This window comes from Chiloscyllium plagiosum, unplaced genomic scaffold, assembly GCF_037043375.1.
Source record: "Chiloscyllium plagiosum isolate Xiang-an unplaced genomic scaffold, Cpla_swu_hap1 HiC_scaffold_23, whole genome shotgun sequence".
Lineage (NCBI taxonomy): Eukaryota > Metazoa > Chordata > Chondrichthyes > Orectolobiformes > Hemiscylliidae > Chiloscyllium > Chiloscyllium plagiosum.
Genome location: NW_028270161.1, coordinates 64,950,201 through 64,972,486, shown reverse-complemented (window position 1 = coordinate 64,972,486; position 22,286 = coordinate 64,950,201).

Below are 22,286 nucleotides of genomic sequence, written 5' to 3'. Positions count from 1 at the left end.
GGATAAATGTGAAGTGATGCATTTTGGAAGGTCGAACTTGAATGCTGAATATAGGATTAAAGACAGGATTCTTGGCAGATTGGAGGAACAGAGGGATCTGGGTGTGCAAGTACATAGATTCCTCAAAGTTGCCACCCAAATCGATAGCATTGTTAAGAAAGCATACAGTGTTTTGGCTTTCATTAACAGAGGGATTGAGTTTAAGAGCCGCGAGGTTTTGCTACAGCTCTACAAGTCCCTGGTGAGACCACACTTGGAATATTGTGTCCAGTTCTGGTTGCCCTACTATAAGAAAGATACAGAGGCTTTGGAGAGGTTGCAAAGAAGGTTTACCAGGATGCTGCCTGGACAGGAGGGCTTGCCTTATGAAGCGAGGTTGACTAAGCTCGGACTTTTCTCTCCGGAGAGAAGGAGGAAGAGAGGAGACCTGATCGAGGTACACAATGTAACGAGAGGAATAGTTAGAGTCAATAGCCAGAGACCTTTCCCCAGGGCAGGATTGACTGGTATGAGGGGTCATAGTTTTAAGATATTTGGAGCAAGATATAGAGGGGAATGTCAGAGGAAGGTTCTTTACGCAGAGAGTTGTGAATGCATGGAATGCGTTGCCAGCGGTGGTGGTGGAAGCAGAGTCATTAGGGACATTTAAGCGACTGCTGGGCATGCACATGGACAGCAGTGAATTCAGGGGTATATAGGTTAAGTTATTATGGATGTAGGTTTGCTCGCTGAGCTGAAAGGTTCCTTTCCAGACGTTTCATTACCTTACTAGGTAACGCATTCAGTGGACCTCATGGGAAGCAATGCTGAAAATTCCTGCTTTCTATTTATATGTTTGGGTTTCTTTGGGTTGGTGATGTCATTTCCTGTGGTGATGTCACTTGTTCCTTTTCTCAGGGGGTGGTAGATGGGGTCTAACTTGATGTGTTTGTTGATAGAGTTCCGGTTGGAATGCCATGCTTCTAGAAATTCTCGTGCGTGTCTCTGTTTGGCTTGTTCTAGGATGCATGTGTTGTCCCAGTCGAAGTGGTGTCCTTCCTCATCTGTATGTGAGGATACTAGTGAAAGAGGGTAATGTCTTTTTGTGGCTAGTTGGTGTTCATGTACCCTGGTGGCTAGTTTTCTGCCTGTTTGTCCAATGTAGTGTTTGTTATAATCCTTGCATGGCATTTTGTAAATGACATTAGTTTTGCTCATTGTCTGTATAGAGTCTTTCAAGTTCATTAGCTGCTGTTTTAGTGGGTTGGTGGGTTTGTGGCAGTCATTTCCGAGATGTCTTTGATGTGGGGGGAGAGTGGCTAGGGTTTCTGGACATATTTTGTCTGATTGTTGGGATTTGTTGCTGAGAAATCTGCGGACTGTGTTCATTGGGTAGCCGTTCTTTTTGAATACATTGTGAAGGTGATTTTCCTCTGCTCTGCGTAGTTCCTCTGTGCTGCAGTCTGTGTTGGCTTGTTGAAATAATGTTCAAATACAGATTCGTTTGTGGGTATTGGGATGATTGCTTCTGTCGTTCAATATTTGGTCCGTATGTGTTGTTTTCCTGTAGACACTGGTTTGTAGTTCCCCATTGGCTGTTTGTTCTACTGTGACATCGAGGAATGGCAGTTTGTTTTTGTTTTCCTCCTCTTTAGTGAATTTTATGCCAGTAAGGGTATTGTTGATGGTCTTGAAGGTTTCCTCTAATTTGCTTCATTTTGTGATGACAAAGGTGTCATCCACGAAGCAGACCCAAAGTTTGGGTTGGATGGTGGGCAGAGCTGTTTGTTCAAGTCTCTGCATTACTGTCTCTGCTAGGAACCCTGATATCGGAGATCCCATGGGTGTTCCATTGGTTTGTCTGTAGGTTTTGTTGTTGAAGGTGAAGTGGGTGGTAAGGCATAGGTCCACTAGCTTGGTGATATTCTCCTTGTTGATGAAGTTAGTTGTGTTTGGTGTTTGTGTCTTTGGGTCTTCTAATAGTGTAGTCAGTGTTTCCTTGGCCAGGTTAATATTGATTGAAGTAAACAGGGCTGTTAAAAAATAAATAAGACCCCTTCCTCATCCAAGTCATTTATAAAAATCACAAAGAGGACACAGGTCCCTGTGGAACACCACTGGTCAGTAAACTTCAGGCTGAATACATTCCATCTACAACCACCCTCTGTCTTCTATGGGCCGGTTAATTCTGTATCCAGACAGACAGGTTTCCCTGTATCCCATACCTCCTTACTTTCTGAATGTGCCTACCATGAGGAACCTTATCAAATGCTCAAATCTACTGCTCTAGCTTCATCAATGTGTTTTGTCACATCCCCAAAGAACTCAATAAGGTTTGTGAGGGATGACCTTCCCCTCACAAAGCCATGAGCTGAAAATGTGTTGCTAGAAAAGTGCAGCAGGTCAGGCAGCATCCAAGGAGCAGGAGAATCGACGTTTCAGGCATGAGCCCATCTTCACATTTTCAGCTCTGATCTCCAGCATCTGCAGTCCTCACTTTCTCCTCACAAAGCCATGCTGACTATCTCTAATCACACTATGCTTTTCCAAATAATTATAAATCCTGTCTCTCAGATCCACTCCAATAATTTTCACACCACCAAAGTAAGGCTGACTGGTAGAGAGAGAGAGATTGAGCGAGAGAGAGAAAGAGAAAGAGAGAGAGAGAGAGACAGACACAGAGAGAGAGTGGGGGGGAGTAGTTTTTTTATTTGTCATTTCTACAATATACAACTGATACATTACAAAACGAGACAGCGTTCCTCCAGGACCAAGGTCTGTAATTCCCAGAGTTATTCCCATTCCTTTCCTTGAACAAGGGAATAACATTTTCCACCCTCCAATTAACTAGTATTACTCCAGTGTACAGTGAGGACGCAAAGATCATCACCAAAGGCGCAACAATCTCTTCCCTCGCTTCCCATAGTAACCTTGGGTATATCTGTATGGCCCAGGGGACTAATCGATCCTCACGTTTTTCAAAATTTCCAGCACATCTTCCTCCTTCGCATCAACCTGTTCGAGCATATCAGCTTGTTTCACGCTGTGCTCACAAACGACAAGATCCCTCTCTCTGCTGAATACCAAAGCAAAGTATTCATTAAGGACCACCCCTACCACCTCTGATTCCAGGCACAAGTTCTCTCCACTATCCCTGCTCGGCCCAACCACCACATTGGCCATCCTCTTATTCCTCACATTAAGCGTAGAACACCTTGGGGTTTTCCTTAATCCTACTCCCCAATGGATTTTCATGCTGCGATCTAGCAGCAGTTCTGCAGCCACGTGTTCAGCTGCACTCGCTCTCTGTTCCTGACTTCAGTAGCCCGTTGGACTGTTAGCAATCCTGAGATTACTGCTCTGCTCATCCTGCCTCTTACCTCCAACCTCAATCCTTTTATTCACTTTTCAATTCCTCCTCCGTTTTCCTAGCTATGTCATTGGTACTGATGTGTACAACAACTTCCAGTTGCTCACTCTCCCCCTTTAGAGTCATGTAGATTTGATTGGAGACAGCCCTGATACTGAAGCCTGAGAGGAAAATACCATCTGGGAGGAGGTGTAATTTAGGTAGCTGTGGACATCCAGTCCCTGTACACCTCAATCCCCCATCACAAAGGCCTCCAATCCCTCCGCTTCTTCCTCTCCCACCGACCAACCAGTACCCTTCCACGGACACCCTCCTTCGACTGATTGAACTGGTCCTCACTCTTAACAACTTCTCCTTCCAATCCTCCCACTTCCTACAAACCAAAGGAGTAGCCATGGGCACCCGCATGGGCCCCAGCTATGCCTGCCTGTTCGTCGGATATGTGGAACAGTCCACCTTCCGTAATTACACTGGCACCACCCCCATCTTTTCCTCCGCTACATCGATGATTGTATTGGCGCTACCTCATGGTCTCACGAGGACGTTGAACAGTTCATCCACTTTACTAACACCTTCCACCCTGACCTCAAATTTACCTAGACTCTCTCAGACTCCTCCCTCCCCTTCCTAGACCTCTCCATCTCTATCTCAGACGACCGACTCAACTCGGACGTATACTATAAACCGACTGACTCCCACATCTACCTAGATTACACCTCCTCCCACCCTGCCCCCTGTAAAAACGCCATCCTATATTCCCAATTCCTTCGCCTTCGCCACATCTGCTCCCTGGAGGACCAGTTCCAATACCGAACAACCCAGATGGCCTCCTTCTTCAAAGACCGCAATTTCCCCTCAGACGTGGTTGATGATGCTCTCCACCACATCTCCTCCACTTCCCGCTCCTCCGCCCTTGAACCCTGCCCCTCCAATCGCCACCAGGACAGAACCCCACTAGTCCTCACCTACCAACCCACCAACCTCCAGCTACATCGAATCATCCTTCGCCATTTCCGCCACCTCCAAACGGACCCCACAACCAAGGATATATTTCCCTCCCCACCCCTATCAGCGTTCCAGAAAGACCACTCCCTCCGCGATTCCCTTGTCAGATCCACACCCCCCACCAACCCAACCTCCACTCTTGGCACCTTCCCCTGCAACCGCAAAAAATGCAAAACTTGCGCCCACACCTCCCCCCTCACTTCCCTCCAAGGCCCCAAAGGATCCTTCAATATCCATCAGAAATTCACCTGCACCTCCACACACATCATTTACTGCATCCTCTGCACCCGATGTGGTCTCCTCTACATTGGGGAGACAGGCCGCCTACTTGCGGAACGTTTCAGAGAACACCTCTGGGACACCCGCACCAACCAGCCCAACCGCCCCGCGGCTGAACACTTTAACTCCCCCTCCCACTCCTCCAAGGACATGCAGGTCCTTGGCCTCCTCCATCGCCAGACCATGGCAACACAATGCCTGGAGGAAGAGCGACTCATCTTCCGCCTAGGAACCCTCCAACCACAGGGGATGAATGCGGATTTCTCCAGTTTCCTCATTTCCCCTCCCCCCACCTTGTCTCAGACCCAACCCTCAGACTCAGCACTGCCTTCTCGACCTACAATCTTCTTCCCGACCTCTCCGCCCCCACCCCCTCTCTGGCCTATCACCCTCACCTTAACCTCCTTCCACCTATTGCATTCCCAACGCCCCTCTCCCAAGTCCCTCCTCCCTACCTTTTATCTTAGCCTGCTTGGCACACCTTCCTCATTCCTGAAGAAGGGCTTATGCCCGAACCATCGATTCTCCTTCTCCTTTGATGCTGCCTGACCTGCTGCGCTTTTCCAGCAACACATTTTTAAGCTCTAACCTACACACTCCCCAATTTACTTCTGTCCATGTGCTTGTCCAGCAGTCGATTAAATGTCCCTAATGTCTCTGAGTCTACTACCACCACTGGCAATGCATTCCATGCACCACCACTCTCTGTGGAATCAACCTGCCTCTGACATCTCCCCTATACCTTTCTCCAATACCTTAAAATCATGACCCATTGTAACAGCCATTTCTGCCCAGGGGAAAAGTCTCTGGCTATCTACTCTATTTATGCCTCTCATTGCCTTGTACACCTCTGTCAAGTCACCTCTCTTCCTTCTCTCTCGTGTGAATTGCCCGAGCTCACTGAACCTCTTTCCATAAGACAAGCCCTACAATTCAGACAGCATGCTGGTAAATCTCCTTGTACCCTCTCTAAAGCATCTACATCCTTCCTATAGTGAAGGGACCAGAACTGGACACAATAGAACATAGAACATTACATAGAGCATATTAGATTAGATTACTTACAGTGTGGAAACAGGCCCTTCGGCCCAACAAGTCCACACCGCCCCGCCGAAGCGCAACCCACCCATACCCCCCTACATTTACCCCTTACCTAACACTACGGGCAATTTAGCATGGCCAATTCACCTGACCTGCATATCTTTGGACTGTGGGACGAAACCGGAGGAAACCCACGCAGACACGGGGAGAATGTGCAAACTCCACACAGTCAGTCACCGGAGGTGGGAATTGAACCCGGGTCTCAGGCGCTGTGAGGCAGCAGTGCTAACCACTGTGCCACCGTGCCATCCCTATGTTATAAAGATGCATATGTTATAAAGATGTGGGTGGTCTATACCTGTAAGAGAGTTAAAAGCTATCAAAACTACCTGACACAGCACCAAGTGTTCTGAATACGATAACAATGTAACACTTGGTCAAAAGCTCGATTAGCTCAGTTGCCTGGAGATGACAAAACAAATTCAAACTTGTTGTCTCTTCTCCCCTACTTGAACAAGGGGACAACATTTGCTATCCCCCAGTCTTCGGGCACTATTCCTGTGGACAATGACAACACAAAGATCAAAGCCAAAGGCTCAGCAATCTCCTCCCTGGCTTCCCAGAGTATCCTAGGATAAATCCCATCCAGCCCAGGGAACTTATCTATTTTTACACTTTTGGCAATTTCTCGGAGGTAGCCTGGTATGGAGGGATGGTCTTATGAGGAAAGGTTGAGGGACTTAAGTCTGTTTTTGTTAGAAAAAAGGTCAGAAGCGACTTACTTGAGACATATAAGGTAACCAGAGGATTAGATAGTGTGGGCAGTGAGAGCATTTTCCCTTGGATGGTGATGGCTAGTATGGGGGGACATAGATTTAAATGGAGGGGTGATAGATTTAGGGCAGATGTCCGAGGTAGTTTCTTTACTCAGAGAGTAATAGAGGTGTGGAACACACGGCCCTCAACAGTAGTAGACTCACCAACTTTAAGAGCATTTAAATGGTAATTGGATAGGCATATGGACAAGAACAGAATAGTGCAGGGTAGATGGACATCACATTGGTTCCATAGTCAGTGCAACATTGAGGGCTGAAGGGCCTGTACTGCGCTGTAATGTTCTATGTTCTATGCTCTAACTTATATTTTCTATGTTCTATATCTCCTATGAACCATTTCCAGAACATTCACATCCTTCCTATAATGTGGTGACCAGAACTGTATGCAATACTCCAAGCGCAGCCGCACTGGAGTTTTGTACAGCTGCAGCATGACCTCACGGTTCCGAAACTCAATCCCTCTACCGATAAAAGCTAACACACCATATGTCTTCTTAACAGCCCTATCAACCTGGGTGATAACTTTCAGGGATCTATGTACCTGGACATTGAGATCTCTCTGCTCATCTACACTCCCAAGAATCTTCCATTACCCCAGTACTTTGCATTCCTGTTGCTCCTTCCAAAGGGAATCACCTCACACTTTTCCACATTAAACTCCATTTGCCATCTCTCAGCCCAGTTCTGCAGCTTATCTATGTCCCTCTGTAACCTACAATATCCATCATCACTATCCACAACTCTACGGACCTTAGTGTCGTCTGCAAATTTAATGACCCATCCTTCTATGCTCTCATCCAGGTCATTCATAAAAATGACAAACAGCAAATAACCCTAAACAGATCGTTGCATTACACCACTGGTAACTAAACTCCAATATGAATACTTCCCATCAGCCACCACCCTCTGCCTTCTTTCAGCTCGCCAATTTTTGATCCAAACTGCTAAATCGCCCTCAATCCCATGCCTCCGTATTTTCTGCAGTAGCCTACCTTGGGGAACCTGATCAAACGCCTTCCTGAAATCCATATACACCACATCAAACGCTTTACCCTCATCCACCTGTTTGGTCACCTTCTCAAAGAACTCAATAAGGTTTATGAGGCACGACCTTCCCTTCACAAAATCATGTTGACTATCTCTAATCAACTTATTCCTTTTCAGATGATTATAAATCTTATCTCTTATAATCTTTTCCAGCATTTTACCCACAATTGAAGTAAAGCTCATTGGTCTATAATTACCAGGGTTGTCTCTACTCCCTTTTTTGAACAAGGGAACAACATTTGCTATCCTCCAGTCTTCAGACACTATTCCTGGAGACAATGATGACATAAAGATCAAAGCCAAAGGCTCGGCAATCTCCTCCCTGGCTTTCCTTGCATTCCTGGAGGCAGTCAAAGAGTTCACGAGGTCACATATTTGGGCGGTTGCTTTACCCGAAACATGGCTTAGGTCATGTCTCCTATCCATCCTCCTCCTCTAACCAAAAAAAAGTTCTGTGTCCTGGTTAGTAAGGTGACAAGTGTTTTCTTTTGTGTTTCATTCTTTCAGCAGTCTATTTGGGAATTAGAATTATGGGAATGGAGATTAGGGCAGTTGAATATTCCTCCTGCAGAATGTGGGCTGGAAGGGTCACCTCTAGTGTCCCTGCCGACTTCATTTGTGGGAAGTGCACCCAACTCCAGCTCCTCGAGAATCGTGTTAGGGAATGGAAGCTGGAGCTGGATGAACTTCAGACCATTTGGGAGGCAGAGGGGTTTATTGCGAGGAGTTACAGGGAGGTAGTTACTCCACAGCCAGGTGAATAAATTAGATGGGTTACCGTCAGGGGGAGGAAAGGGAACTGGCAGGAAGAGCAGGGATCTCCTGTGGTGGTTCCCCTCAACAACAAATATACTGTTTTGGAGACTGTTGGGTGGGGAGGTGACTTACCAGGGGTATGCAATGGGGCACAGGGCTCTGGCACAGAGTCTGTCCCTGTTGCTCAGAAGGGAAGGAGGGAGACAAACAGAGCATTAGTCTTTGGAGACTCCATATTTAGAGGGAGAGATAGGAGGTTTTGTGGGAATGAGAGAGACTCACGGTTGGTGTGTTTCCTCCCAGGTGCCAGGGTTCATGATGTCACTGATCGTGTTTTTCGGATCCTTGAGTGGGATGTGGTGAGGACTGCAGATGCTGGAGATCAGAGCTGAAAAATGTGTTGCTGGAAAAGCGCAGCAGGTCAGGCAGCATCCAAGGAACAGGAGAACCGATGTTTCGGGCATGAGCCCTTCTTCAGGAATGAGGAAGGTGTGCCAAGCGGGCTGAGATAAAAGGTAGGGAGGATGGACTTGGGGGAGGGGCATTGGGAATGCGATAGGTGGAAGGAGGTTAAGGCATAGGAACCCTCCAACCACAAGGGATGAATGCAGATTTCTCCAGCTTCCTCATTTCCCCTCCCCCCACCTTATCACACTCCCAACACTTGGACTCAGCACCACCTTCTTGACCTGCAATCTTCTTCCCGACCTCTCCGCCCCCACCCCCTCTCTGGCCTATCACCCTCACCTTAACCTCCTTCCACCTATTGCATTCCCAACGCCCCTCCCCCAAGTCCCACCTCCCTCCCTTTTATCTTAGCCTACTTGGCACACCTTCCTCATTCCTGAAGAAGGGCTTATGCCCAAAACATCGATTCCCCTGCTCCTTGGATGCTGCCTGACCTGCTGCGCTTTTCCAGCAACACATTTTTCAGCTCATCCTTGAGGGGGAGTGGGAGCAGCATCAAGTCGTGGTCCACATAGACACCAATGACATAGGTAGGAAGAAAGGTGGGATCTAAGGCAGAAATTCAGGGAGTTAGGGTGGAAGCTTAGAGCTAGAAGAAACAGAGTTATTATCTCTGGTTTGTTGCCTGTGCCATGTGCTAGTGAAGCGAGGACCAATGAGAGAGCGGAGCTGAACATGTGGCTGCAGGGATGGTGCAGGAGGGAGGGTTTTGGATTCCTGGATAATTGGAGCTCATTCTGGGGGAGGTGGGACCTCTACAAACAGGATGGTCTTCACCTGAACCAGAGGAGTACCAATGTTCTGGGTGGAAATTTGTTAATGCTCTTTGGGTGGGATGGGGGGGCGTTAAACTAATGCAGTGGGGGACGGGAATCTGAATTGTCATTCCAGTGTATAGGAGGTTGAGGGTAGTGAGGCCAGGGATAGGTTTACATGGTCAAGTGAGGGCACCAGCAATCAGGATGTTGGTTTGAAATGTGTGTACTTCAATGCCAGAAGCATCTGGAATAAGGTGGGTGAACTTGCAGCATGGGTTGGTACCTGGGATTTCAATGTTTGGCCATTTCAGAGACATGGATGGAGCAGGGACAGGATTGGGTGTTGTAGGGTGGGGGGTTTAGATGTTTCAGTAAGAACAGAGAAGGTGGTAAAAGGTGGCATTGTTAATCAAGGGTAATATTACAGCAGCTGAGGACTCGTCCACTGAGGTAGCTTGGGCTGAGGTTAGAAACAGGAAAGGAGAGGTCACCCTGTTGGGAGTTTTCTATAGGCCTCTGAATTGTTCCAGTGATGTAGAGGAAAGGATAGCAAAGATAATTCTCAATAGAAACAAGGGTAACAGATAGTTGTTATGGGTTCTTTAACTTCTCCAATATTGACTGGGAATATTATACATGATTTGGAGATGCCGGTGTTGGACTGGGGTGTACAAAGTTAAAAATTATAGTTCAAGTAGTGTAGATGGGTCAGTTTTTGTTCAATGTGTGCAGGAAGGGTTTTTTACACAATATATAAACAGGCCAACAAGGGGAGATGCCATACTGGATTTGGTACTGGGGAATTAACCCAGGCTAGGTGTTAGATTTGGAGGTAGGTGAGCACTTTAGTGATAGTGACCACAATTCCGTTATGTTTACAATAGCAATGGGCAAGGACAGGTATATACCGCAGGGAAAGAGGTATAACTGGGGGAAAGGCAATTATGATGCGATTAGGCAAGATTTAGGATGCGTAAATTGGAGAAGGAAACTGCAGGGGATGGGCACACTTGAAATGTGGAGCTTATTCAAGGAACAGCTACTGCAGGTCCTTGATAAGTATATACCTGTCAGGCAGGGAGGTAGTTATTGAGAGAGGGAGCCAAGGTTTATGAAAGAATTCTTGTCAAGGGGAAGAAGGCTTATGTGAGGGTGATGCATGAAGGTTCAGTTAGGGGGCTTCAGAGTTATAAATTAGCCAGAAAAGATCTAAAGAGAGGGCTAAGAAGAGCCTGGAGGGGACATGAGAAGTTGTTGGCGGATAGGATCAAGGAAAACCCTAAGGTGTTCTATCGATATATAGGAATAAAAGAATGACTAGATTAAGATTAGGGCCAATCAAGACAGTAGTGGAAAATTGTGAGTGGACTCTGAGAATAGAAGGGAAGCCCTGAATGAATACTTTTCATCAGTATTCACACTGGAAAAGGACAATGTCCGTGAGAAGACGGAGATACAGGCTACTAGATTAGATGGGATTCTGGTTGACAGAGGAGGTTTTAGCAATTTTGGAAGATTTGAAAATAGATAAGTCCCTGGGGGCCAGATGTGAATTATAGAACACAGAACATAGAACAATGCAGAGAAGAACAGGCCCTTCGACACTTGATGTTGTGCCAACTTGTGAACTAATCTAAGCCCATCACCCTACACTATCCCATTATCATCCATATGCTTATTCAAGAGCTGTTTAAATGCCTCCAGTGTGGCTGAGCTAACTACAGCAGGCAGGGCATTCTACACCCTTACCACTCTCTGAGTGAAGACCCTGCCTCTGACATCTGTCTTAAATCTATCACCCCTCAATTTGTAGTTATGCCCCCTCGTACAAGCTGATGTCATCATCCTAGGAAAAAGACTCTCCCTGTCCTCCCTATCTAATCCTCTGATCATCTTGTGTGTCTCTATCAAATCCCCTCTTAGCCTTCTTCTTTTTAATGAGAATAGACCCAAGTCTCTCAGCCTTTCCTCATAAGACCTTCCCTCCAGACCAGGCAACATCCTGGTAAATCTCCTCTGCACCTTTTCCAATGCTTCCACATCCTTTCTGTTATGGGGCGACCAGAACTGCACGCAATATTCCAAGTGTGGCCTCACCAGCATTTTGTATAGTTGCAGCATGACATCATGGTGCCAGAACTCAATCCCTCTACCAATAAAACCTAACACACCATATGTCTTCTTAACAGCACTATCAACTTTCAAGGATTTATGTACATGGACTCCAAGATCCCTCTGCACATCCACACTACCAAGAATCTTTCCATTGACCCAGTGCTCTGCCTTCCTGTTATTCTTCCCAAAGTGAATCACCTCACATTTATCTGCATTAAACTCTATTTGCCACATTTCAGTCCAGTTCTGCATTTCGTATGAGTCCCCCTGCAACCTGGAACATTCTTCCACGTTGTCCACTACACTGCCAAATTTAGTATAATCTGCAAATTTACTAACCCATCCATTTATGCCTGCTTCTAAGTCAGTTTCTCATCCAAACTGTTAAATCACCTTCAATCTCACACCTCCACATTTTCTCCAGCAGCCTACCATGTGGAACCTTATCAAAGGCTTTGCTGAAGTCCATGTACATCACAGCAACTGCCCTACCCCCATCTACATGCTTGGTCACCTTCTCAAAAAAACTCAAAACCTCAAAACACAACCTGCCCTTGATGGATCCATATTGGCTATTTCCAATCAAATTGTTGTTTGCTGGATGGTTATAAATCTATCCTGGGATTCTCTGGGAAGCCAGGGAGGACATTGCAGAGCCTTTGGCTTTGATCTTTATGTCATCCTTGTCGACAGGAATAGTGCCAGAAAACTGGAGGATCGCAAAATGTTGTTGCTTTGTTTAAGAAGGGGAGTTGGAACAACCCTGGTAATTATAGGCCGGTGTGCCTTACTTTGATTGTGGATAAGGATTTGGAAAAGATTATAAGAGGTAGGATTTATAATAATCTGGAAAGATATAACTTGATTAGGGATAGTCAACACGATTTTGTAAAGGGTAGGTCATGCCTCACTAACCTTCGAGAAGGTGACAAAACAGGTGGATGAAGGTAATGCAGTTGATGTGGTCCATATGGACTTCAGTAACACATTTGATATTGTTCCACACAATAGGCTATTCTACAAAATACAGAGTTTCAGGATTGAAGGTGATTTAGCAGTTTGATTAGTTTCCCTACAATATGGAAACAGGTCCTTCAGCCCAACAAGTCCGCACCAACCCACCGAAGAATAAAACACCAGACCCATTTCCCTCTGACTAATGCACCTAACACTATGGGCAATTTAGCATGGCCAATTCACCAAGTGCGCACATCTTTGGACTGTGGGAGGAAACCCACACAGAGAATGTGCAAACTCCACGCAGACAGTCACCCGAGGCTGGAATCGAACATGGAACCCTGGTGCTGTGAAGCAGTAGTGCTAACCACTGAGCCACCGTACTGCCCTTAGATCAGAAATTGGCAAGCTGAAAGAAGACAGAGGATGGTGGCTGATGGGAAATGTTCATCCTGGAGCTCAGTTACCAGTGGTGTACTGCAAGTATCTGTTTTGGGGCCACTGCTGTTTGTCATTTATATAAATGATCTGGATGTGGGCCTGGAAGGATAGGTTAGTAAATTTGTGGATGACACTAAAGTAGACAGAGTTGTGATAGTGCCAAAAAATATTGGGAGTTACAAAGGGACATAGATAAGCTTCAAAGCTGGTCTGAGAAGTGGCAAATGGAGTTTAGAAGATAGAACAGAGAACAACACAGCACAGAACAGGCCATTTGGCCCTCGAGGTTGCACCAACCTGTGAACTATTCTCAGCTCGTCTCCCTACACTATCCCAAAATCATCCATGAGCTTATCCAAGGATTGTTTAAATCTCCCTAATGTGGCTGAGTTGACTACCTTAGCAGGTAGGGCATTCCACGCCCTTACCACTCTCTGAGTAAAGAACCTGCCTCTGACATCTGTCTTAAATCTATCACCCCATAACTCAATTTGTAGTTATGCTCCCTCATACAAGCTGACTTCTTCATCCTAGGAAAAAGACTTTCACTGTCTACCCTATCTAATCCTCTGATCATCTTGTATGTCTCTATCAAATCCCCCCAAGCCTTCTTCTTTCCAATGAGAAAAGACCCAAGTCTCTCAGCCTTTGCTCATAAGACCTTCTCTCCAGACCAGGAAACATCCTGGTAAATCTCCTCTGCACCTTTTCCAATGCTTCCACATCCTTCCCGAAATATGGGGACCAGAACTGTACACAATATTTCAAGTGTGGCCGCACCAGCGTTTGTATAGTTGCAGCATGATATTGCGGCTCTGGAACTCAATCCCTCTATGAATGAAACCTAACACACCGTATGCCTTCTTAACAGCACTATCAACCTGGGTGGCAACTTTCAGGGATCTATCTACATGGACTCAAAAATCCCTCTGCACATCCACACTACCAAGAATCTTTCTGTCGACCCAATATTCTGCCTTCCTGTTATTCTTCCCAAAGTGCATCACCTCGCATTTATCTGCATTGAACTCCATTTGCCACCTCTCAGCCCAATTCTGCAGTTTATCCAATTCCCCAGCAACCTGTAACATTCTTCCACACTGTCCACTACTCCACCGACTTTAGTGTCGTCTGCAAATTTACTAATCCATCCACCTATGCCTGCGTCTCAGTCATTTCTTAAAATGACAAATAGTAGCGGTCCCAAAACAGATCCTTGTGGCACACAACTAGTAACCGGACTCCAGACTGAATATTTTCCATCAATCACCACTCGCTGCCTTCTTTCAGAAAGCCAGTTTCTAATCCAAGCTGCAAAAACACCTTCAATCCCATGCCTCTGCATTTTCTCCATCAGCCTCCCATGTGGAACCTTATCAAAGGTTTTACTGAAGTCCATGTATACCACGTCAACTGCCCTACCCTCATCTACATGCTTGGTCACCTTCTCAAAAAACTCAATGAGGTTTGTGAGACACGACCTACCCTTGACGAAACCAGGTTGTCTATCTGAAATCATATTGTTGCTTGCTACATGATTATAAATCTCATCTCTTATAATCCTTTCCAAACCTTTCCTACAACAGAAGCAAGGCTCACTGGTCTATAATTACCTGCGTAATCTCTGCTGCCCTTCTTGAACAAGGGCACAACATTTGCAATCCTCCAGTCCTCTGGTTCTAAACCTGTAGACAATGACAACTCAAATATCAAAGCCAAAGGCTCTGCTATCTCCTCCCGAGCTTCCCAGAGAATCCTCTGATAAATCCCATCCGGCCCAGGGGACCTGTCTACTTTCATTCCTTCTAGAATTGATAACACCTGTTCGTAACTAACCTCAATCCTTTCTAGTCTAATATCTCGTACCTCATTCTTCTCCTCTCCAATACTCTCCTTTTCCTGAGTGAAAACCAACGAGAAATGTTTGTTTAGTACCTCTCCAATCTCCACAGGGTCCACATTCAACTTCCCACTTCTGTCTTTGACTGGCCCTAATCATCCTTTTATTCCTCACATATCTATAGAAAGCTTTAGAGTTCTCCTTTATTCTATTTGCTAAAGACTGCTCGTGTCCTCTCTTTGCTCTTCTTAACTCTCTCCTTAAATCCTTCCTAGCTGATCTGTAACTCTCCATCGCCTCATCAACACATAAACCTCTTTCTTCTGCTTAACAAGAGATGCAATTTCTGTCGTAAACCATGGTTCCCTTACCTTATCACTTCCTCCCTGCCTGACAGGGACATACCTATCAAGGACACGCAATATCTGTTCCTTAAACCAGCTCTACATTTCTATTGTCCCCATTCCCTTCATTTTGCTACCCCATTCTATGCATCCTAATTCTTGCCTAATCACATTATAATTGCCCTTGCCCCATCGATAACTCTTGCCCTGTGGCATGTACCCATCCCTTTCCATCGCTAAACTAAATGTAACTGAATTATGGTCATTCTCTCCAAAGTTCTCACCTACAACTAAATCAAACACCTGGCCTGGTTCATTACCAAGCACCAGACCCAATGTGGCGTCCCCTCTTGTCAGCCCTTCAACATACTGTGTCAGGGAACCCTCCTGTACACACTGGACACAAATTGATCCATCTGACGTACTAGAGTTATAGCATTTCCAGTCAATGTTGGGGAAGTTAAAGTCCCCCATAATGACCACCCTGTTCCTTTCACTAATACCCAGAATCATTTTGCCAATCCTCTCCTCCACCTCCCTGGAACTCTGCAGAGGCCTATAAAAAACTCCAAGAAGTGTGACCTCTCCTCTCCTGTTTCTAACCTCAGCCCACACTACCTCAGTAGAATGCAGAAAAGTGTGAGGTAGTTCACTTTGGAAAGAGTAATAGGAATGTAGAGAACTGGGCTAATGGTAAAATTCTTGGCAGTGCAGATGAACAGAGAGATCTCAGTGTCCAGGTGCATAAATACCTGAAAGTTGCCACCCAGGTTGATAGGGTTGTTAAGAAGCCATATGGTGTGTTGATCTTTATTGGTAGGGGGATTGAGTTTCGAAGCCATGAGGTCATGTTTCAGCTGTACAAGACACTGGTGTGGCCGCAACTGGAATACTGCCTGCAGTTCTAGTCACCGCATTATAGGAAGGATGTGGAAGCTGTGGAAAGGATTCAGAGGAGATTTACCGGGATGTTGCCTGGTACGGAGGGAAGGTGATACAAGGAAAGGCTGAGGGAACTGAGGCTGTTTTCATTGGTCAGAAGAAATTTGAGAGGTGACTTAATCAAGACATGTAAGATAATCAGAGGGTTAGATAGGGTGGACAGGGAGAGCCTTTTACCTTGGATGGTAAAGGCTAACACGAGGGGACGTAGCTTTAAATTGAGGTTGTGATCGATTTGGGACAGATATCGAGGTAGTTTCTTTACTCAGAGAGTAGGATGGGCGTGGAACGGCCTGCTGCAACAGTAGTAGACCCGCTGACATTAATGGTATTTAAATGGGCGTTTCTCATTCATATGGATAATAATGGAATGGTGTAGGTTAGATGGGCATCATAGGTCGGTGCAACATTGAAGGCCGAAGGGCCTGTACTGCGCTGTGACGTTCTATGTTCCTAGAGAATCCTTGGATAAATCCCATCCTGCCCAGGAGACTTACCTATTTTACACTTTCCAGAATTGCTAACACCTCCTCCTTGTGAACCTCAATCCCATCCAGAGTCAAGAGTGTGGTGCTGGAAAAGCACAGCAGGTCAGGCAGCATCCGAGGAGCCGGAGAGTTGACGTTTTGGGCAAAAACCCATCATCAGGTCTAGTAGCATGTATCTCAGTATTCTCCTCAACAACATTGTGTTTCCTGGTGTGAATACTGATGAAAAATATTCATTTAGCACTTCCCCTATCTCTTTGGACTCCACACACAGCTTCCGACTACTATCCTTGATTGGCCCTAATCTTACTCTGGTCATTGTTTTATTCCTGATATACCTATAGAAAACCTGAGGGATTTCCTTGATCCTATTTGCCCACGACTTGTCATATCCCCTTTTGGCTCTTCCTAGCTCTTTCTTTTGGTCTTTCCTGGCTAATTTATAACTCTCAAGTGCCCTAACTGAGCCATCACATCTCATCCTGACATAAGCCATCTTCTTCGTCTTGACAAGAGATTCAACTTCCTTAGTAAGCCATGGCTTACTCGACCATGGCCCGACCGCTTCCTCCCTGCCTGACCGGTACATACTTTCTGCAGTAGTTGGTCCTTGAAAAGCTCCACATTTCAATGGTACCCATCCCCTGCAGTTTATTTCTCCATTCTATGCATTCTAAATTATGTCTAATTGCATTGTAATTGCCTTCCCCTAGCTATGAGTCTTGCCTTGCAATGTATATCTATCCCTTTCCATCATTAAAGTAAACATAACCAAATTGTGGTCACTATCACCAAAGTGCTCACTGACCTCCAAATTGAACACCTGGCTTGATTCATTCCCCAGTACCAAATCTAATGTGGCCTTGCCCCTTGTTGGTCTGTCTACATACTGTGTTCAGGAAACTCTCCTGTACACATTGGACAAAAACTGACCCATCTAAACTACTTGGAGTATAGTATTCCCAATCAATATTTGGAAAGTTAAAGCCCCCATAACAACTCCCCTGTCACTCTCACTCCTATCGAGGATCATCTTTGCTACCTTATACCCTACATTCTAAAACTACTCCGAGGCTTATAGAAAACGCCCAACCCCAGCCCATTCTGCCTCAGTAAATGATTCCTCGAATGTCCTTTCTGCAATCGTAATACTGTCCTTCTATTCCAAGTGTGGTCAAACCAGAGTTTTATAGAGCTGCAGCAAAACTTCACATCATATGCTTTCTTCACGATCCCATCAACTTGGATAGTAACTTTGAGGGACCCCCAAAAACCCTTGTTCCTCCATACTGCCAAGAATTGTGTATTTCAGCATTCAAATTCAGCATTGAGTTCGATCTGCCAGTTCTCAGCCCAGCTCTGCATCCTGACAATGTCACGTTGTAGCCTGCAACAACCCTCAACACTATCTACAACACCACTGACCTTTGTGTCATTGGCAAACTTACTAACCCACCCTATCAGTTCTTCATCCAAGTCACTTATCGAAACTCCAAACAGCAGAGGCCCGAGAACACGTCCCTGTAGGACACCACTGATCACCGACCTCCAGGTGGAATATTTTCCATCCACTACCACTTGCTGTCTTCTTCCAGCCAGCCAATTCTCTATCCAGATTGCCAAATTTCCCTGTATCCCACAACTCGTAACTTTCTGAATGAGCTTATCATGGGGACCCTTATCAAATGCCTTATTGCAATCCATGTACACCACATCCACTGCTTAGCCTTCATCAACCTATCTTGTCACATCCTCAAAGAACTCAGTAAGGCTTGTGAGACATGACCATGCCCCTCACAAAGCCATGCTGACTATCTTAAATCAAACCATTTTTCCAAACAGTCATCTGAGTTCCTTGATTAATCATCTAGGCCGGAGAGGGGGTGGGGGTGGAAAGGTCGGGAAGAAGATTGCAGGTCAAGAGGGCGGTGCTGAATCCGGGAGTTGGGACTGAGATACGGTGGGGGGAGGGGAAATGAGGAAGCTGGAGAAATCTACATTCATCCCGTGTGGTTGGAGGGTTCTTAGGCGGAAGATGAGGCGCTCTTCCTCCAGGCATCGTGTGGCTAGGGTCTGGCGATGGAGGAGGCCAAGGACCTGCATGTCCTTGGCGGAGTGAGAGGGGGAGTTAAAGTGTTCAGCCACGGGGCGGTTGGGTTGTTTGGTCCGGGTGTCCCAGAGGTGTTCCCTGGGACACTCGCACCAACCAACCCAACCGTCCCGTAGCTGAATTAAGGAGAATCCAAAGGGCTTTTACAAATATATTAAAGAAAAAAGGGTAACTGGGGAGAGAATAGGGCCCCTCAAAGATTAGCAAGGAGGGCTTTGTGTGGAGCTGCAGAAAATGGGGGAAGATACTAAATGAGGATTTTGCATCAGTATTTACTGTAGAAAAGGATTTGGAAAATATAGATTGTGGGGAAATAGATGGTGACATCTTGCTAAATTTCCATAATACAGAGGAGGAAGTGCTGGTTGTCTTGAAACACATAAGGGTCGATAAATCCCCAGGACCTGATCAGATGTACCCGAGAACTCTGTGGGAAGCTAGAGAAGTGATTGCTCGGCCTCTTGCTGAGATATTTGTATCAGCGATAGCCACAGGTGAGGTGCCGGAAGACTGGAGGTTGGCAAACGTGGTGCCACTGGTTAAGAAGGGTGGTAAGTTCAGTGGTGGGCAAGTTGTTGGAGGGAATCCTGAGGGACAGGATGTACATGTATTTGGAAAGGCAAGGACTGATTTGGGATAGTCAACATGGCTTTGTGCATGGGAAATCATGTCTCAAAAACTTGATTGAGTTTTTTGAAGAAGTAACAAAGAAAATTGATGAGGGCAGAGCAGTAGATGTGATCTATATGGACTTCAGTAAGGCGTTCGACAAGGTTCCCCATGGGAGACTGATTAGCAAGGTTAGATCTCACGCAATACAGGGAGATCGAGCCATTTGGATACAGAACTGGCTCAAAAGTCGAAGACAGAGGGTGGTGGTGGAGGGTTGTTTTTCAGACTGGAGGCCTGTGATCAGTCGAGTGCCACAAGGATCGGTGCTGGGCCCTCTACGTTTTGTCATTTACATAAATGATTTGGATGAGAGCATAAGAGGTACAGTTAGTACGTTTGCAGATGTCACCAAAATTGGAGGTGTAGTGGACAGTGAAGAAAGTTACCTCAGATTACAACAGGATCTGGACCAGATGGGCCAATGGGCTGAGAAATGGCAGATGGAGTTTAATTCAGATAAATGTGAGGTGCTGCATTTTGGGAAAGCAAATCTTAGCAGGACTTATACACTTAATGGTAAGGTCCTAGGGAGTGTTGCTGAACAAAGAGACCTTGGAGTGCAGGATCATAGCTCCTAGAAAGTGGAGTCTTAGGGAGAAAGGATAGTGACGAAGGCATTTGGAATGCTTTCCCTTATCGGTCAGAGTATTGAGTACAGGAGTTGGGAGGTCATGTTGCAGCTGTGCAGGTAATTGGTTAGGCCACTGTTGGAATATTGTGTGCAATTCTGGTCTCCTTCCTATCAGAAAGATGTTGTGAAACTTGAAAGGTCTCAGAAAAGATTTACAAGGATGTTGCCAGAGTTGGAGGATTTGAGCTATAGGAAGAGGCTGAACAGCCTGGGACTGTTTCCCTGGAGCGTCGGAGGCTGAGGGGTGACCTTATAGAGGTTTATAAAATTATGAGGGGCATGGATAGGATAAATAGGCAAAGTCTTTTCCCTGGGGTCAGGGAATCCAGAACTAGAGGACATGGGTTTAGGGTGAGAGGGGAAAGATATAAAAGAGACCTAAGGGGCAACTTTTTCACACAGAGGGTGGTACGTGTATGGAATGAGCTGCCAGAGGAACTGGTGGAGGCTAGTACAATTGCAACATTTAAGAGGCCATTGGATGGGTCTCTGAATAGGAAAGGTTTGGAGGGATATGGGTCGGGTGCTGGCGGGTGGGTCTAGATTGGGTTGGGAGATCTGGTCAGCATGGACGCGTTGGACCAAAGGGTCTATGTCTATGCTGTACACCTCTATGACTCTATTTCCCATGGCTAACCAAACTAACCCTCACATCCCTCGGCACTATGAGCAATTTAGCAGCTTTGGGCTATGGTGCACTGGGAAGGACCACATGGACACTGGAAGAATGCGAACTCCACACAGACAGTCACCTGAGAGTGGAATCAAACCCGTGTTCTAGGTGTTGTGAGATAGCAGTAATAACCACTGAGCTACCATGGTGCTGCCCTGACCCCACTGATCCACTGTGCAGCCCCTGTGATATGTATTAAACACTTTCAGATGCTATGGAGACAAGTGTGTTCTGTGAAGGGCACATAGTGATGTTATGGACCAGGCCAGATCCCCTCTAAATATTTTCAGAATCTAACTTTTCCAGTTATTTTAAGAAGATAAGATGTGGATATTTAAGGAGAGTGCAACTGGCCCAAACACTCAGTTTTAAACAAAGAAGTATTTGTTTACCCACGAGCAAATTAGAAGAGAAGACAGAATAACATAACTTATCTGAAAACCCAAGTGTCTCTATCACAACTTAATGACGCTGTTCCAAATACCTGCACCATCACATAAACACAACTCCTGGCAAAACATTTGAAATCACACACAGAATCGTACAGGGGAGATATCAGAGAGAGGGAGAGAGAGAGAGAGAGAGATAGAGACAGAGGGAGATAGAGAGGGAGAGAGAGAGATAGAGATAGAGATAGAGAGAGATAGCAATCGAGGGAGATAGAGAGAGAGAGGGGGGGAGAGACAGAGATAGAGAGAGAATCAGCATGGAGCTGTTTCTTTGACCAGCGACCTCAGAACTGATTGCTTGCTCCAATCAAACCATCCCTGAACTGTGAGAAATGGCCACTCCTGTTTCATTGTACAAGTGTTTTAAAAGAAAGACAAAAACATTCTCAAGTGGATAACTCCACATAAATCGGAAACTCTGTTTTTATGACCCCTTTGGAAAAAGACCAAGACCAGCATAACCTTGTTAAAGGAGTAGCATCATCACAGGTCACCCCCTTAAAAATAAATGAACCATCAGTATCCAATGATGGCCTCATTTTAAACCACTTAGTCTTACACTGTTAGTAGACTACAACACACATATACATTACATTGACAGGAAACATGTAAATAAGTAATACGATATTCTGATTCAATCTACCCCGAAAGCCTTCATTGCTCATCGAAGTCTCGACAATGCGTTGGTAGTCACATTTTCCTGTCCTGCCACATGCAAAATTTTCAAATTCAATGGTTGTAATGACAATCTCCACTTAAACAGTCTGGAATTTTTGTCCTCAAATTTCTCCACAAACTTCAATAGGTTATGATCAGAGTATATGATTGTCTCAGACACATTACTGGTAACATAAACATTCAAAGATTGTAACACCAACAGCAATCTGAAAGTCTGCTTTTCAACTGTTGAATATTTCTGTTGATGAATGTTCAGTTTCCTGGAGAAATACCCGATAGATCTTTCTATCTTCTCATCACAAGAGCACAGCACTAACACCCACATCGATAGCCACCTTGAATGGCTTTACACAGTTAGGTATGGCTAACATTGGGACAGTGGTTAACACAGATTTCAAGCTGTCAAA